This window comes from Rattus norvegicus, chromosome 2, assembly GCF_036323735.1.
Source record: "Rattus norvegicus strain BN/NHsdMcwi chromosome 2, GRCr8, whole genome shotgun sequence".
NCBI classification, from domain to species: domain Eukaryota; kingdom Metazoa; phylum Chordata; class Mammalia; order Rodentia; family Muridae; genus Rattus; species Rattus norvegicus.
In genome coordinates, this window is record NC_086020.1 from 103,787,098 (window position 1) to 103,800,849 (window position 13,752).

Below are 13,752 nucleotides of genomic sequence, written 5' to 3' on the forward strand. Positions count from 1 at the left end.
AGGTGTGTCCCAGATTAAAGGTGTGTACCACCATGCTTGGAGCTGGGACTTGCTTTGTCCCAGGTGACCATGAACTCAGAGATCTCCTTGCCTTAAGTTCCTGGGATTCATAGCCACTTTGCCTCAAGATCTCCATACCAAAATCCCGGTCAGAAACTTGTATCTCCCATCCTCTAGATCAGGATCAAAGGTGAGCCTTCCAGTTCTGGATTGTAGTTCATTCCAGATATAGTCAAGTTGACAACCAGGAATAGTCACTACACACACCAAAACTATGAACACTGGTACACCAGTTATCCGCCTCACCAGTCATTTCCCTTTGCTAAGGCATTGCTATGCAAAAAGGGGCTAACATACTCCAGAAGCATGCACCTTGAATTGTGGAGGAGCCTCAGGAGCCTGTCATCTCTTACTTGATGAGAGGTTGTATTTTATCAGATTGTTATCAGTACTTTTTATAATTTGCTTATAAGACCATTGGCATGGAATAGCAGAACAATGATCTATCCCAGTCCCTCCAGGTTTACATTGCCTGGAAAGCATCTGCCACATGTAAACACATCTGGCTGCCCATCATTTGAGTGCCAGACTTTCTTACCTTCTGGAAGAGCTCTGTCAAGATTCCAGGAATAGAAAAAATCACAACACACATATTCTCACTTAAACATGTATTCTCCATTGAGAGAGTATATATTCTGATATGACATAAACTATAAGTCTACATGGAAATTCCTAAGGAATAACACTAGGCAAATATCCATGGTAATTTTAGGAAGTTCTAAATATGAAGTTTGCATGTTCAATTATTTTAGGTAGATAAAATATGTTTACTTTAATTTTGAAGCTAGAATATGTTAATAATATTGAAGTTTATAAGAAAATTAGAAGAGAAACATTACATTTATAACATTAAAAGATAGTTTTAAATATTAAACAAAATTATAAAACTGGGATGTTAGGCACCAAATTTCACCTTTGAATTGTATGTACGCTTAGTATAGCATAGCCCTTTCCTCTATGACTTAAAGTGCTACATCTCACTATCTATAAAAGGAACATATCTTTACATGTATAATTTGATAAGCAGCTTTAACATTTTCCTTGTATTTAGTTTGGAGAGGGATATGTACATTTTAGTGTTTACTATATGAATTTTGACCATACAGTCTTTTATAATTACGCCTCTTTTGGAGATTACACATAGAAAGGAATCACTGAAGGACTAGGCAAGTTTCCAAGAAGGCTCTTCTGGGCCCTGAATCTAACTCAGTTTCTGTAATTAGATTTCATATTTTCCCAGCTTGCCATCAGTGTTCTTTTCTTATTTTCCATATAAAATTATTGAATTAGAATGGGGGAACAATGACTTGTGTTATCTCCATTCAGATTTATATCACCCCTTGGCAAAGCAGTCAACCACATGCAAATCTCCATGTTTGTTATGTGCCCAGCTAGTTTCCTGCAGGCCCTATGGAGCAGTTGAAGACAATTTGTTTACTTTTTTCCTTTTACTTCATGTGTTAGTCACTAAGTGTGGAGGGAAACATGTAAAGGGAGGTTGATTGTACCTAATTTGCCTAAGAACTGTGCCTTACTTTTATTTTTATAAAATAAAATGTTGTGCCTAGTATTTTATATTATGGTTCTCCATAAGTTCTTGAATAAATGGGTTTAAAAAATCCTTCTCTTTCCCACTTATATTCCTATGTAGGGTTAGGAGACTGTTTTGACCATTCTCCCTGAACACCCATCTTCTTGCTCATGACAGTTACATACCATCTAAAATGTCAATGTTTCCAGAAACTGTAGGTCTTTATAATATTCTCTCTCATTTATGATTCAAGAAAAACCTGGGATTTCAGCTTTTGCAATCTTATGACTATCTCAAAGGCCAAGAACACAAGGTACAATGGAAAATGAATAGCCCACTTTTGCTTTTTCCAATTTATCTTTTATCAACTGCCGAACACAGACTTAAGATTACTGTATTTCTCAGTAGGTACTGATCTACAAGTATAGCAAAACATCATTAGGAGTCATATTATTGTTACTTTTTTTAGACTAGTAATATTTGTCCCGGGCTATCTAGTCTCTGGTTCTTGGTCACCCAAGCAGTGTCAAGTATGGGGCCCATCTCATGGAGTAAGCCTTGAGTTAAATCAGATGTTGATTGGTTACTACTTTATACTTTGTGCTACCATTGCCTTAGCATATTTTTCAGTCAGTACAGATTATAGATCAAAGATTTTATGTTTGGACTGATGTTTACTGAAGTGAAAACTTAAAGGTACTTTGGAAAGTGAGTTATGTTAGATGGTGTTTTGCTGGGGCAAACACATGAGGGAGTGTTTTCCTGAAGTGGACACAGGTGAAAGACTAAGATAGACTCATAAGGGAACATTTTGCTGAAGCAGACACAGGAGAAAAGATATTCTGCTAAAACAAGTATGTGAAAGGACTTATGATGAAGGATTCTTTGCTAACAACATGTATGTATTGGTCTGCCTTAACATGTGTAGCTGAGTTCTGTTTGTCGAGACTCCATAGAGAAAAATTGCCAAAAAACTTCTGGTGGTATGCTGCAGTTTCTTGCTCTTCTGAGGCTAATTGGTAGAGTGGTGTCAGCTGAGACAGACACACCTGCTGAGGGAAGACACATGCTGAGGCAAGACCTGTAAAGGATACGTGATATTTGAGGGGAGAATAAAATACGAGATATTTAATGGACAGTGGCAGGGGATGAGCTGGCTTTGCTTATTTTAGAGCTAGCTGTGCAATGCTTGTGTGTCCAGCCAAGAGGCACAGCCAAAAACTTCTTCTGGCATTCCTGCTGGTCCCTTCTGCTGATCTGTGTTGAGACCTGACCTGTCTGTCTCTGCTAGGTAGTACTACTACTGCTGATTTGTGTTTACTACCCCAACTCTACTGAACTGGATTGCTGATATATCAGTGAAGCTCCCACTGCTGACCTGTGAACTGAACTGCTGATTTCCAGACAGCACAGGTGGGAATTGCTCCAAAGAACCATTTCTAAACACGTCCACTTCCTTCATATCTTTCCTTTTCCAATAACACTGGTGGGCAGTGGGTTAAAAGGGAGGTTAAAGTGCTTAAGAACTATCATTAAAAGTAGACATTGAAAAAATTAAAGTTACAGTATACATTTCTTTTTTTATTGGAAATCTTTTATTCACATTTCAAATGTTATTCCTTTTCCCAGTTTCCTGGACATAACCCCCCTATCCCATCCCCCATCCCTTCCTCTATAAGGGTGTGTACATTTCTTTTTAGGTAATACAAGAAATAAAAGAGAGACTCTCGGGCATAGAACACATTGACACAACAGTCAAAGAAAATACAAAAAGCAAAAATATTCTAACTCAAATCAGTCAAGAAATCCAAGACAATGAAAAACTTAAGAATAATAGGTATAGTAGAAAGCAAAGACTCCCAACTCCAAAGGCCAGTAACATCTTCAACAAAATCATAGATGAAAACTTCCCTAACTTGAAGAAAGATATGCCCATGAACATACAAGAAGCTTACAGAACACCAAATAGAATGGACCAGAAATGAAATTCCTCCCATCACATAAAAACCAAAGCACCAAATGCACAGAACAAAAAAAGAATATTAAAAAGCAGGAAGGGGGAAAGGCCATGTAACATATAAAAGCCGATGTTGTTGTAAAAATATAAAAAATAAAATGCTGTCTTTTTACCCTCTCTAGGTCTGGCACTGTGGTGCCCCAAGATATCTGCTAGATATCTTGCCAGAAGTACACATCCCAATTCTGAGGCTTCCCACGTACTCTCCCAAATTCAATTCCCCACATGAAAGACCACACAACACAATAACCTCTGATCCAATTGATACAATATAATTGCCCACCTAAACATACAAATCCCTGTACACATCTATCCCTTAAGAACATTCATAACAACCCGTAAAGGTACAGCATGGAATCTTAATATCAGCTTCCATGTTCTCTCCTCAGCAGCTTCTCTATGGTCTCCTCCTCTTTTCCATTCCTGTCTTCTCCTCTTCCTTCAAACTTTTCTCTCACTCATCTTTCCTTCTGGTCCAATGGCAGACCTCATTCTATCCTGTACCTGCCTCACCTGTATGATGATATCATCCCACAGGCAGACCTATCAGAATTACATTAGATTTCTCAACAGAGACTCTAAAAGCCAGAAGATCCTGGGCAGATGTCATACAGACCCTAAAAGAACACAAATGCCAGTCCAGGATACTATATGCAGCCAAACTATCAATTAGCATAGATGGACAAAGCAAGATACTCCATGATGAAACAAAATTTAAACTATCTTTCCAGCAATTCAGCCCTACAGAGAATAATAGAAAGAAAACTCCAACACAAGGAGGGAAACTACACTAAGAAAATGCAAGAAATTAATCTTCTCACAACAAACTCAAAAGAAGAGAACCACACAAACATAATTCCACCTCTAACAACAACAACAAAAAATAACAGGAAGCAACAATCATTGGTTTTCAATACTTCTCAACACCAATGGACTCAACTCCTCAATAAAAAGACATAGACTAATAGACTGGATACATAAACATGACCCAGCATTTGCTGCATATAGGAAACACACCTCAATGACAAAGACAGACTCTACATCAAAGTAAAATGCTAGAAAAAAATTACAAGCAAATGGTCCCAAGAAACAAGCTGGAATAGTGAATCTAATATGCAATAAAATAGACTTTCAACCACAAGTAATCAAAAAAGATAAGGAAGGACACTTCATACTCACCAAAGGGAAATCCACCAAGATGAATTCTCAATTCTGAACATCTATGCCCCAAATACAAGGGCACCCACATTTGTAAAAGAAATATTCCTGAGCTCAAAGCATACATTGAACCTCATACAATAATAGTAGGAGTCTTCAACACCTCACTCTCACCAATGGAAAGATCATGGAAACAGAAACTAAACAGAGACAAAGTGAAACTAACAGAAGTTATGAACCAAATGGACTTAATATCTATAGAACACTTTACCCCAAAACAAAAGAATATACCTTTTTCTCAGCACTTCATGGTACCTTCTCCAAAATTGACCATATAATCAGACACAAAACAAGCCTCAACAGATATAAGAAGATTGAAATAAGCCCATGCATACAATCAGATCAACACAAACTAAGGCTGGTCTTCAATAACAACAAAAACAACAGAAAACCCACATACCAATGGGACCTGAACAACTCTCTACTCAATAACCTGGTCAGGGAATAAAGAAAGAAATTAAAGACATTTTAGAATTTAATGAAAATGAAGGCACAACATACCCAAATTTATGGTATGCATTGAAAACAGTGCTAAGAGGAAAAATCATAGCTTTGAGCGAATCCATAAAGAAATTGGAGAGAGCCTTCCATTAACATGAAAGTTTTAGAACAAAAAGAAGCAAATACATCCAAGAGGAGTAGATGGCAGGAAATAATTAAACTCAGGGCTGAAATCAGCCAAGTAGAAACAATGAAAACTATTTAAAAACTAAACAAAACTAGGAGCTGGTTCTTTGAGAAAATCAACAAGATAGATAAACCCTTAGTCAGATTAAGCAGAAGGAGGGCACAGAGACAGTATCCAAATTAACAGAATCAGAAATGAAAAGGGAGACATAACAACAGAAACTGAGGAAATTCAAAAAATCATCAAATCCTACTACAATGCCTATACTCAACAAAACTGGAAAATCAATATGCAATGGATGATTTTTCTAGACAGATACCAAAGTAAAATGAAGATCAGATAAATCATCTAAACAGGTCCATACTTATAAAGAATAGAAACAGTCATTAAAAGTCTCCCAACCAAAAAAGACCGAGGACCAGATAGGTTTAGTGCAGAATTCTATCAGATCTTCAAAGAAGACCTGACACCAATACTCTTCAAACTATTCCACAAAATAGAAACAGAAGGAACAGTACCCAATTTGTTCTTTGAAGCAACAATTACACTTATACATGAAGCAAACAAAGACCCAACAAAGAAAGAGAATTTTAGACCCGTTTCCCTTATGAATATTGATGCAAAAAAATAAAATTCTTGAAAACCAAATTCAAGAACACTTCAAAATTATCAACCATCGTGATCAAGTAGGTTTCATCCCAGGGAAGCAGGGATGGTTCAATATACAAAAATCCATTAACTAAACTAAAAAAAAAAAAAAAAAAAAAACTAAGCTAAACAAACTAAACTGAACAAACTAAAAAAAAAAAAAAAAAGAAAACCACATGATCATCTAATTAGATGCTGAGAAAGCATTTGACAAAATTCAGCACCCCTTCATGATAAAATTCTTGGAAAGATCAGGAATTGAAGGCCCATACCTAAACACGATAAAAGCAATATACAGCAAACCAGTAGCCAATATTAGACTAAATGGAGAGAACCTTCAAGCAATTCCACTAAAATCAAGGACTAGACAAGGCTGCCCATTTTCTCCCTACCTATTCAACATAGTACTTGAAGTCCTAGCCAGAGCAATCATGCAACAGAAGGAGGTCAAACAGATTCAAATTGGAAAAGAAGTAGTCAAAATGTGGCTATTAGCAGATGATATAATAGTACACTTAAGTGACCCCAAAAATTCTACCAGAGAATTCCTACAACTGATAAACAACTTCAGCAAAGTGGCTAGATATAAAATTAATTAAAAAAATCAGTATCCTTCCTTTACTCAAAGGATAAACAGACTGAGAAAGAAATTAGGGAAACAACACTCTTTGCAATAGTCATAAATAATGCAAAATACCTTAGTGTGACTCTAACCAAGCAAGTGAAAGATCTGTGTGACACAAACTGCAAGTGTCTGAAGAAAACATCAAAGAAGATCTCAGAAAATGGAAAGACCTCCCATGCTCATGGGTTGGCAGGATTAATATAGTAAAAATGTTTGTCTTGCAATTTACAGATTCAATGCAATCCCTATCAAAATTCCAACTCAATTCTTCATAGAGTTAGGAAGAGCAATTGGCACATTTCCTTAGAATAACAAAAGACTCAGGATAGCAAAACCCATCCTCAACAATAAAAGAAGTTCTTGGGGAATCACCATCTGTGATCTCAAGCTGTACTATAGAGAAATGGTGATTAAAAACCACATAGTATTAGTACAGCGACAGGCAGGTAGATCAGCGAAATAGAATTGAAGACCCAGAAATGAACCCACACATCTATGGTCCAAAACCATAAGGTGGAAAAAAGACAGTATTTTCAACAAATGGTGCTGGTTAAACTGGCGTTTGGCATGTAGAAGAATGCAAATTGATCCATTCTTATCTCCTGTACAAAGCTCAAGTCCAAGTGGATCAAGACCTCCACATAAAAGCAGATACACTGAATCTAATAGAAGAGAAAGAGGGAAGGAACCTTAAACACGTTGGCACAGTGGAAATTTTCCTGAACAGAACACCAATGACTCAGGATCTAAGACCAACAATTAACAAATGGGACCTCATAAAACTGAAAGCTTCTGTAAGTTAAAGGACACTGTTATTAGGACAAAATGGTAATCCATAGAATGGGGAAAATCTCTTTACCAACTCTACATTCAATAGAGGTGCTAATATACAAAATATACAAATAACTCAAGAAGTTAGATTTCAGAGAACCAAATAACCTTATTAAAAATGGGGTATCAAGCTAAACAAAAAATTCTGAACTGAGAAATTTCAAATGGCCAAGAAGCACCTAAAGAAATGTTCAACATCCTTAGTCATCAGGGAATTGCAAATCAAAATGACCCTGAGATTTCACTTCATACTATTCAGAATGGCTAAGATCAAAAATTCAGGTGATAGCAAATAGTGGCAAGGATGTGGAGAAAGAGGAACACTCCTCCATTGCTGGTGGGATTGCAAGCTGGTACAACTATTCTGGAATTCAGTCTGGATGTTTTTCAGAATGTTATACATACATAGTACTACCTGAGGACCCAGCTATACCATTCCTGGGCATATACCCCAAAGATGCTCCAACATATAATAACAAAGATACATACTCCACTATGTTCATAGCAGCCTTACTTATAATAGCCAGAAGCTGGAAAGAACCCAGATGTCCTTCCACAGAGGAATGGATACAGAAAATGTGGTACATCTACAAAATGGAGTACTACTCAGCTATTAAAATCAATGACCTCTATAAATATCCGTTAAGTCCATTTGGGTAATGATTTCTCTTAGTCTGTCTACGTCTCTGTTTAATTTCTGTTTCCATGATCTGTCCATTGATGAGAGTGGGGTGTTGAAATCTCCTACTATTATTGTGTGAGGTGCAATGTGTGTTTTGAGCTTTAGTAAGGTTTCTTTTACGTATGTAGGTGCCCTTGTATTTGGGGCATAGATATTTAGGATTGAGAGTTCATCTTGGTGGATTTTTCCTTTGATGAATATGAAGTGTCCTTCCTTATCTTTTTTGATGACTTTTATTTGAAAATTGATTTTATCTGATATTAGAATGGCTACTCCAGCTTGCTTCTTCCGACCATTTGCTTGGAAAGTTGTTTTCCAGCCTTTCACTCTGAGGTAGTGTCTGTCTTTGTCTCTGAGGTGTGTTTCCTGTGTAGGCAGCAGAATGCAGGGTCCTCGTTGTGTATCCAGTTTGTTAATCTATGTCTTTTTATTGGGGAGTTGAGGCCATTGATGTTAAGAGATATTAAGGAATAGTGATTATTGCTTCCTGTTATATTCATACTTGGATGTGAGGTTATGTTTGTGTGGTTTTCTTCTCTTTGTTTTGTTGCCAAGACAATTAGTTTCTTGCTTCTTCTAGGGTATAGCTTGCCTCCTTATGTTGGGCTTTACCATTTACTATCCTTTGTAGTGCTGGATTTGTAGAAAGATATTGTGTAAATTTGGTTTTGTCATGGAATATCTTGGTTTCTCCATCTATGTTAATTGAGAGTTTTGCAGGATACAGTAACCTGGGCTGGCATTTGTGTTCTCTTAGGGTCTGTATGACATCAGTCCAGGATCTTCTGGCCTTCATAGTTTCTGGCGAAAAGTCTGGTGTGATTCTGATAGGTCTGCCTTTATATGTTACTTGACCTTTTTCCCTTACTGCTTTTAGTATTCTTTCTTTATTTTGTGCATTTGGTGTTTTGACTACTATGTGACGGGAGGTGTTTCTTTTCTGGTCCAATCTATTTGGAGTTCTGTAGGCTTCTTGTATGCCTATGGATATCTCTTTTTTTAGGTTAGGGAAGTTTTCTTCTATGATTTTGTTGAAGATATTTACTGGTCCTTTGAGCTGGGAGTCTTCACTCTCTTCTATACCTATTATCCTTAGGTTTGATCTTCTCATTGAGTCCTGGATTTCCTGTATGTTTTGGACCAGTAGCTTTTTCCGCTTTACATTATCTTTGACAGTTGAGTCAATGATTTCTATGGAATCTTCTGCTCCTGAGATTCTCTCTTCCATCTCTTGTATTCTGTTGGTGAATCTCGTATCTACAGCTCCTTGTCTCTTCTTTTGGTTTTCTATATCCAGGGTTGTTTCCATGTGTTCTTTCTTGATTGCTTCTATTTCCATTTTTAATTCCATTCAACTGTTTGATTGTGTTTTCCTGGAATTCTTTCAGGGATTTTTGCGATTCCTCTCTGTAGGCTTCTACTTGTTTATTAATGTTTAGAACATTCTATCCTAAAGCAAAAGGATATACCTTCTTCTCAGCTCCTCATGGTACTTTCTCCAAAATTGACCATATAATTGGTCAAAAAACGGGCCTCAACAGGTACAGAAAGATAGAAATAATCCCATGCGTACTATCAAACCACCACGGCCTAAAAGTAGTCTTCAATAACAATAAGGGAAGAAGGCCCACATATACATGGAAATTGAACAATGCTCTACTCAATGATAACCTGGTCAAGGAAGAAATAAAGAAAGAAATTAGAAACTTTTTAGAATTTAATGAAAATGAAGGTACAACATACCCAAACTTATGGGACACAATGAGAGCTGTGCTAAGAGGAAAACTCATAGCGCTGAGTGCCTGCAGAAAGAAACAGGAAAGAGCATATGTCAGCAGCTTGACAGCACACCTAAAAGCTCTAGAACAAAAAGCAGCAAATACACCCAGGAGGAGTAGAAGGCAGGAAATAATCAAACTCAGAGCTGAAATTAACCAAGTAGAAACAAAAAGGACCATAGAAAGAATCAACAGAACCAAAAGTTGGTTCTTTGAGAAAATCAACAAGATAGATAAACCCTTAGCCAGACTAACGAGAGGACACAGAGAGTGCGTCCAAATTAACAAAATCAGAAATGAAAAGGGAGACATAACTACAGATTCAGAGGAAATTCAAAAAATCATCAGTTCTTACTATAAAAACCTATATTCAACAAAACTTGAAAATCTGCAGGAAATGGACAATTTCCTAGACAGATACCAGGTACCGAAGTTAAATCAGGAACAGATAAACCAGTTAAACAACCCCATAACTCCTAAGGAAATAGAAGCAGTCATTAAAGGTCTCCCAAGCAAAAAGAGCCCAGGTCCAGACGGGTTTAGTGCAGAATTCTATCAGACCTTCATAGAAGACCTCATACCAATATTATCCAAACTATTCCACAAAATTGAAACAGATGGAGCACTACCGAATTCCTTCTATGAAGCCACAATTACTCTTATACCTAAACCACACAAAGACACAACAAAGAAAGAAAACTTCAGACCAATTTCCCTTATGAATATCAACGCAAAAATACTCAATAAAATTCTGGCAAACCGAATCCAAGAGCACATCAAAACATTCATCCACCATGACCAAGTAGGCTTCATCCCAGGCATGCAGGGATGGTTTAATATACGGAAAACCATCAACGTGATCCATTATATAAACAAACTGAAAGAACAAAACCACATGATCATTTCATTAGATGCTGAGAAAGCATTTGACAAAATTCAACACCCCTTCATGATAAAAATCCTGGAAAAAATAGGAATTCAAGGCCCATATCTAAACATAGTAAAAGCCATATACAGCAAACCAGTTGCTAACATTAAACTAAATGGAGAGAAACTTGAAGCAATCCCACTAAAATCAGGGACTAGACAAGGCTGCCCACTCTCTCCCTACTTATTCAATATAGTTCTTGAAGTTCTAGCCAGAGCAATCAGACAACAAAAGGAGATCAAGGGGATACAGATCGGAAAAGAAGTCAAAATATCACTATTTGCAGATGATATGATAGTATATTTAAGTGATCCCAAAAGTTCCACCAGAGAACTACTAAAGCTGATAAACAACTTCAGCAAAGTGGCTGGGTATAAAATTAACTCAAATAAATCAATAGCCTTCCTCTACAGAAAAGACAAACAAGCCGAGAAAGAAATTAGGGAAACGACACTCTTCATAATAGACCCAAATAATATAAAGTACCTCGGTGTGACTTTAACCAAGCAAGTAAAAGATCTGTACAATAAGAACTTCAAGACACTGAAGAAAGAAATTGAAGAAGACCTCAGAAGATGGAAAGATCTCCCATGCTCATGGATTGGAAGGATTAATATAGTAAAAATGGCCATTTTACCAAAAGCGATCTACAGATTCAATGCAATCCCCATCAAAATACCAATCCAATTCTTCAAAGAGTTAGACAGAACAATTTGCAAATTCATTTGGAATAACAAAAAACCCAGGATAGCTAAAACTATCCTCAACAATAAAAGGACTTCAGGGGGAATCACTATCCTTGAACTCAAGCAGTATTACAGAGCAATAGTGATAAAAACTGCATGGTATTGGTACAGAGACAGACAGATAGACCAATGGAATAGAATTGAAGACCCAGAAATGAACCCACACACCTATGGTCACTTGATTTTTGACAAAGGAGCCAAAACCATCCAATGGAAAAAAGATAGCATTTTCAGCAAATGGTGCTGGTTCAACTGGAGGTCAATATGTAGAAAAATGCAGATCGATCCATGCTTATCACCCTGTACAAAGCTTAAGTCCAAGTGGATCAAGGACCTCCACATCAAACCAGACACACTCAAACTAATAGAAGAAAAACTAGGGAAGCATCTGGAACACATGGGCACTGGAAAAAATTTCCTGAACAAAACACCAATGGCTTATGCTCTAAGATCAAGAATCGACAAATGGGATCTTATAAAACTGCAAAGCTTCTGTAAGGCAAAGGACACTGTGGTTAGGACAAAACGGCAACCAACAGATTGGGAAAAGATCTTTACCAATCCTACAACAGATAGACGCCTTATATCCAAAATATACAAAGAACTCAAGAAGTTAGACCGCAGGGAGACAAATAACCCTATTAAAAAATGGGGTTCAGAGCTAAACAAAGAATTCACATCTGAGGAATGCTGAATGGCTGAGAAACACCTAAAGAAATGTTCAACATATTTAGTCATAAGGGAAATGCAAATCAAAACAACCCTGAGATTTCACCTCACACCAGTGAGAATGGCTAAGATCAAAAACTCAGGTGACAGCAGATGCTGGCGAGGATGCGGAGAAAGAGGAACACTCCTCCATTGTTGGTGGGATTGCAGACTGGTACAACCATTCTGGAAATCAGTCTGGAGGTTCCTCAGAAAATTGGACATTGAACTGCCTGAGGATCCAGCTATACCTCTCTTGGGCATATACCCAAAAGATGCCCCAACATATAAAAAAGACACGTGCTCCACTATGTTCATAGCAGCCTTATTTATAATAGCCAGAAGCTGGAAAGAACCCAGATGCCCTTCAACAGAGGAATGGATACAGAAAATGTGGTACATCTACACAATGGAATATTACTCAGCTATCAAAAACAATGACTTTATGAAATTCGTAGGCAAATGGTTGGAACTGGAAAATATCATCCTGAGTGAGCTAACCCAATCACAGAAAAACACACATGGTATGCACTCATTGATAAGTGGCTATTAGCCCAAATGCTTGAATTACCCTAGATGCCTAGAACAAATGAAACGCAAGACGGATGATAAAAATGTGAATGCTTCACTCCTTCTCTAAAAGGGGAATAAGAATACCCTTGGCAGGGAAGAGAGAGGCAAAGATTAAAACAGAGACTGAAGGAACACCCATTCAGAGCCTGCCCCACATGTGGCCCATACATATACAGCCACCCAATTAGACAAGATGGATGATGCAAAGAAGTGCAGACCGACAGGAGCCGGATGTAGATCGCTCCTGAGAGACACAGCCAGAATACAGCAAATACAGAGGCGAATGCCAGCAGCAAACCACTGAACTGAGAATAGGACCCCCGTTGAAGGAATCAGAGAAAGAACTGGAAGAGCTTGAAGGGGCTCGAGACCCCATATGTACAACAATGCCAAGCAACCAGAGCTTCCAGGGACTAAGCCACTACCTAAAGACTATACATGGACTGACCCTGGACTCTGACCTCATAGGTAGCAATGAATATCCTAGTAAGAGCACCAGCGGAGGGGGAAGCCCTAGGTCCTGCTAAGACTGAACCCCCAGTGAACTAGATTGTTGGGGGGAGTGTGGCAATGGGGGGAAGATGGGGAGGGGAACACCCATAAAGGAGGGGAGGGGGAGGGATTAGGGGGATGTTTGCCCGGAAACCGGGGAATAACAGTCGAAATGTATATAAGAAATACTCAAGTTAATAAAATAAATAAATAAATAAATAAATAAATAAATAAATAAATAAAAAACAATGAGCTCATGAAATTTGCAGGCAAATGGATGAAACTAG

At 37.7% G+C, this 13,752-nt stretch overlaps 1 long non-coding RNA gene across 1 annotated transcript in view; it reads left to right on the forward strand.

Moving 5' to 3' along the window:
* Window positions 1-886: 886 nt before the first annotated feature.
* LOC103691515 (uncharacterized) overlaps window positions 887-13,752 on the forward strand; it is a 35,087-nt gene continuing 22,221 nt past the window's right edge. Inside the window, exon 1 of the long non-coding RNA XR_005500804.2 lies at window positions 887-3,004. This is a non-coding gene — a long non-coding RNA (uncharacterized LOC103691515). The remainder of the gene's footprint in view (window positions 3,005-13,752) is intronic.